This window comes from Aythya ferina (assembly GCF_964211825.1).
Source record: "Aythya ferina genome assembly, chromosome: 1".
In the NCBI taxonomy this organism is placed as follows: domain Eukaryota; kingdom Metazoa; phylum Chordata; class Aves; order Anseriformes; family Anatidae; genus Aythya; species Aythya ferina.
In genome coordinates, this window is record NC_140296.1 from 138,368,051 (window position 1) to 138,374,156 (window position 6,106).

Here is a 6,106-nt window from a genome sequence, read left to right on the forward strand (position 1 = left end):
GCCTCCACTATCCATGAGGAAATGGTTGGTGACCTGCTACGGCACTTGGATGTACGCAAGTCAATGGGGCCGGATGGGATCCACCTGAGGGTACTGAGAGAACAGGTGGAGGAGCTGGCCAAGCTGCTTTCCATCATTTATTGGCAGTCCTGGCTATTGGGGGAGGTCCAGGTTGACTGGCAGCTAGCAAAAGTGACGCCTATTACAATAAGGGCTGGAGGGTAGACCTGGGGAACTACAGGCCTGTCAGTTTGACCTCAGTGCCAGGGAAGCTCATGGAGCAGATTATCTTGAGTGTCATCACACAGCACTTGCAGGGCAACCAGGCAATCTGGCCCAGTCAGCATGAGTTTATGAAAGGCAGGTCCTGCTTGACGAACCCAATCTCTTTCTGTGACAAAGTGATGTGCTTAGTGAATGCGGGAAAGGCTGTGGATGTGCTCTACCTTGACTTCAGCAAGGCTTTTGACACCATTTTCCACAGCATTCTCCTTGAGAAATTGGCTGCTCATGGCTTGGACTGGCGTACACTTTGTTGGGTTAAAAACTGGCTGGATAGCCGGGCCCAAAGAGTCGTGGTGAATGGAGTTAAATCCAGGTGGAAGCCGGTCACTAGTGGCGTTCCCCAGGGCTCGGTACTGGAGCCAGTCCTCTTTAATATCTTTATTGATGATCTGGATGAGGGGATCGAGTGCACCCTCAGTAAGTTTGCAGATGACACCAAGTTAGGTACGTGTTCAGTTTTGGGCCCCTCGCTACTAGAAGGACATCAAGGTGCTCAAGCAAGTCCAGAGAAGGACAGCAAAGCTGGTGAGGGGTCTGGAGAACAAGGCTTACGAGGAGCAGCTGAGAGAGCTGGGTTTGTTCAGCCTGGAGAAGAGGAGGCTCAGGGGCAACCTTATCAGGTACCTCTACAGGTACCTTAAAGGAGGTTGTAATGAGGTGGAGGTTGGTCTGTTCTCCCAGATGCCTGGTGACAGGATGAGGGGGAATAGGCTTAAGTTGCACCAGGGGAGGTTTAGGTTGGATATTAGGAAGAACTTCTTTAATGAAAGGGTTGTTAGGCATTGGAATGGGCTGCCCAGGGAAGTGGTTGAGTCAGCATCCCTGGAGGTCTTTAAAAGACATTTAGATGTAGAGCTTAGTGATATGGTTTAGTGGAGGACTTGTTAGTGTTAGGTGAGAGGTTGGACTCAATCTTGAGGTCTCTTCCAACCTAGACAATTCTGTGATTCTGTAAAATGAATTATTTGAAGTGAGCTGCAGCCATTAATTAAATTTAATAGACAAGTGATAGATGAGCTCCCTACGCCTAAAACTTTCCTTAATATTCAGAATCCAGTCAGTTTACCTGAAAAATTCAATAACAATGACAAATCAGCTTTATTACAACCATCTTTGACAGATGACTATTCTTTGCTAGAAAGAGAGACACTTGCAGACAGCCCAGTAAATCACAAAAGATGCTGCTGTTGTCAAGCAGTGTCAGGAGCCTGGTGAATTTTTCTATGCAGATCAGGTAAGCCACAAGCAATAGATCTCTTCCAAGGGATTTAGATATTATACTAATTTTTAAAAATGATAATAATTATCCAAGTTTAAATATCTTCTACGTTTTTGTATAAATTCTGGAGAACTGTGGTTATTCTGGACAGCATTTCTTGCTGCAAAATTATTCACAAGTGAAGTGTTTAGAACTGTATTCAGTTACACTGAAATTCCTTTATTTATGAGGTTTATTTTGGCTACATTGATTTGCAGATTGGTACATTCATGCTACTTGCTAAAATATTTAATTATTTAATAGATAGAATTGGGGATAAGTGTGAATAACCCAAGATCTTTTATGTTTGGCTATTTCTGCTGTAAACTCTAATGATGTAAAACTCTAATGATGTAAAATTAAGTTGACAACTTGATTTTGGAAGAACTGACAATTTGATTTTGGAAGAACCAGAGTGGCATAAGCTTATACTGTACTTAGTTTATATGTAAGAAGTGATAGTACGTTCCTTCCATAGTGAGCAACAAGTTGTGAGTAAAATTCATAGTAAAATTCAAAGCGAACTTGAATAAAAGAAAAGCATTGATTTATTCTTCCCACTACTCTGAATCACCACAACCCTTCAAAAGGAGCATATTGTAGTGTATTATTACACCAGCAATAATTATTATAATTTGCATTCTTATAATATCTTTCTTGCTTGAAGAATTCATAAGTGCCTGTAATTTACAGGCAGACAGCAGGCTTCTCTTTTGCACTCCCAGGCATGCCAAAAGGATGTGAAATTAATACTGAAAAGAATATAACCACATAGAAACAAGCAAATTTCAGTTTAGGACTGTAACCTCACACTAGATGCCATAGGTATTAGAAATGCATTCTTAAGTCAGGCTAGCTACTACCACTGTTTATATTAAGCTCTGTTATTCTGAGTGAATGATACCTGAAAAAGAATGTTCACTAGCATTTGGATTTATTCCAAGCAAAGAGACATGTAATGAGCAACTAGGAGTAAAGCAAAATAGTAACATGTTAGCTTTCACTACTTCTTTGGAAGTGGGCAAACATCTTATTTCTACTACCCTAGAACTGAATATAATCAATACAGCCTGGAAATCTTTGACTATATCTTATGTTAAGTATTTTAAATAGAAGTAAGCAACACAGAAAATAAGTTGTTTATCAACATTCATATCTGCACATCATTTTGAGAATTTTTCTACGTGAATCCAACAGCTAAGTATTTTAAGAAAAATACAGATCAATCTTGAAAACAAAACAAACAAAAAACAATATATCTGAAAGGAATTAAGAACAAGTTCTTTAGTTTGGTTATGAACACAGTGTCCTGAAGTAGGATTTCAGTACGGAATTAAGGGAAAAGGGGAAGAAAAAGCACACCACCTCAGAAGCCCCCAAAAACCTATGGGGTATTTCATCTGAAGATTGCCTATAAAAATAAATAAAATCTGATACTTGGTATTAAAAGATCAGTATATTCAAAATACGTTGGATAAATCAGTCCTAGCCAGAGACTTGCATGAAGTTTTTGAAGACAAAGGAAAAACTATTAAAATGACTATAGCAATCTCAACATCACTGTTACAGATGCTCATTTGCATAAGCTCAAAACCATTTGACTCATACTGAATATCTTACTCCTCCACTATTTCAACTAATTTGCAGAATTTATCAGGTGATAAGTGTGTTCTACTACTGTAAGGTGAACTCTAACTAGGTGCCTATAACTTGCATACAGTAGAAGAAAAGGCAAAAGAAATTGAACATCCATAAGAAATATTTTAGTTCTTTGGTTCATTTTAACTAAGATAATAGATGACATTAGAACTATACTTAGGAAGAGCCCCTTGAGCTAATGCAAATACTAATCCAGGAACACAAAATGAAATATGTTTCCCAAGAAACAGACAAGCAACAACAAACCCACAACTTTGATTTCTGTTTCTAACCTTTTTCCATAATAGGTCAAGATGAAAACTTGTAGCCGCTACCACTAGACTGTGGAACCTATTCAGTCCTGACCTGAACTCATGTTTAAGTTTTCATTATGAAGACCATACCTTCCTGAAATGTGTAAGTATACTGATATTCAGAGGGAAAAAAAAATAAGAATCAGACTTCAGTTTTTTAAACTCCATAACAAGGATTTGCTAGGAGCTTATCTACCCATTAGTTTGATTTACCCTACATCTAAGAATATTTCTGATCTTAGCACATGGACCATATTTTATCATGCTCCTTTTCATATAAGCAAATTTTCAAGCTAATCACATTAAAGCACATCTCACTGGTGAGACTTGTGATACCTAACCAGTGATGAATGCTGTCCTTCCAAGAAGGAAGCAGTATAGCACCTTATTTGACTGAGTACTCTAAAATCTCCTTGTTCAGAAGGTAATCATAAAACAGTTATTTAAAAGCTCATTTCTATTTCCTATTCTATTCAAAGAACTTGACTCTAGCTTAAAAATACATTTTGCTTTTTCCAGTGACTCAGTGCTCTCTTTTCCAGCTGAGAAAAGAGCAGGATGTAATGGACATTGACACTGTTGCACAGATTCCAGACTGGGTACACTGTTAGCATAAAATTGGAAATCAGGTATCCTAGAAACAGCTTGCCTCGTGACAAGCTCAGTGACAACTAGAGCTACTTCAAAAGCACAGGTATTGCTCTCCAGTAAATGGCTGGGTCCCTCCAGTAAATGGGTTGGTTCCCTGTGCCAACCAGCTGCACACTGCCTTACAGTAGGCAGAGTTGCCATTAATGCATAGGCTTCAAAACAGTACATGGAATTGGCATCAGTTAACTGGAAAACAGGGAAGAAAATCTTTGTTCTGTGGAGCAAAAGAAAGAAAACAGTCTTCTGAAATGCTCAAGACTGGATATTTATTTATTTTTCTGTAAAATGCTTTAAGTCTTTTTTTTTTTTTAAACCACTTTTACATAACTGTAGCTGAAGAAGCTTTGAAAATTATTTTTCCTTTAAATATACTGAAATATATTTTCAGAAAAAAGCAGTGATCGTTCTTAATGTTTACAATGTGTATGCTTAGGTTAAAAATTTAGGAAGATCTAAATCTCCTTAGAAATGCTGATAACTTCAATGTATTTTCAAAGGAAATTGTTTCAAATAGATACTTCTGTACAATTTTTTAAAATTAATTTAGCACTCTACACTCTGAACAAGTCACCACTTTGTAACAGACTCATTTTAGGTCGCCCATCTGTATTGTATTGTTATTTATTCAACCTGGATGACTTACTTTAAAACTTATTTTCAATTCAGCACAATTTAAAACCACTTATTCACATTTTTAATAAAAAGAAAATATGAAGAAATTGGAAATACATCAAAAAGAAGCTCAATACAATAAGAAAGTTAAATGAAACTTAACAAAAATATTTGTTTTTTAAGAACAGAATTGTAAAATAATAAATTTTGTTTGTTTGTTTTGTGTGCCATTTCCCAGCATGATATCTATCCTCATTTGGATGAGATCTTCACCCACATGTGCATCAGATTCTCCACCATGCACTTTGAATTGAAGCAGGTGTCACACTGACACATACTTGTCACATTCATCTTTTACCTTGCACTTAGCTACATGGATTGTGAGGTCTTCTAGGCTGGGATTTATTTATTTATTTTAATTTTAAAATACCTGTGTGAAAGCTCACCTAATGAAACTTCAATTTTTAGATTTCCTTTTAGTTCATTACACATATCACATGTAATAAAAAAGCATCAAATTTAGGTCAAACTAAGAGCTCAAAGCAAGTTCACCTCAGAATATGGAATAGATCCCAGGAAAACTGATAACATAAAAGCAGCTTTTCCAGGAGTTTTGTCTGCCTCAAGATACAGAGGTATTTCAACAGGTCAACAATTAGGGGAAAATCATATGGAAATCTATCTACACATCTGTCAAAAAGAACACATTTAAACCTTCATGGCTTCCCTGAAGAAATCCCCAGAGACTGTACACAAAGCAAGGCATGAAAGGAAAGGAGGACCAATATGACTATCCACAGATTATATTTTCTTTCTTCCTGAAGAATACCAACAGGATTGAATTGTCACTAGAAATCCCTGTGTAACACTGCTCCCGAGATTATTTTGAGCAGGGAACACCTTTGTCAAGCTCGGCATAGCCAATGCAAGTCAACTCTGATGTCAGAGGACATTATCTTAATGACTAGATTTTAGCTAAAGCCATACGACCCTGTCGCAAAAATTTACAGAATCACAGAATGGCCAAGGCTGGAAAAGACCTCTTCAGATAATCTTGTCCAACCACCCTGTCAAACAGAATCACCTAGAGCACACTGCATAGAAAGGCATCTAATTTAAATAATTCTTAATTTGCTTACCTGCTTGAGACTATCTCCTGCTCACTCCACTCACCTGGAGATTTCCAACTCCCTCGTACATATTAACAGTATGCAACTGGACATACTACAACTTCTACTTATTCTTGAAGGAACCAAAATAATGAGGATATTTCAATCCAAATTTAGAGTTGTTAAAGTGACAATGCCAAGATTACTCACAGTAGCCCAAAACTTTCAAAGCCTAATCA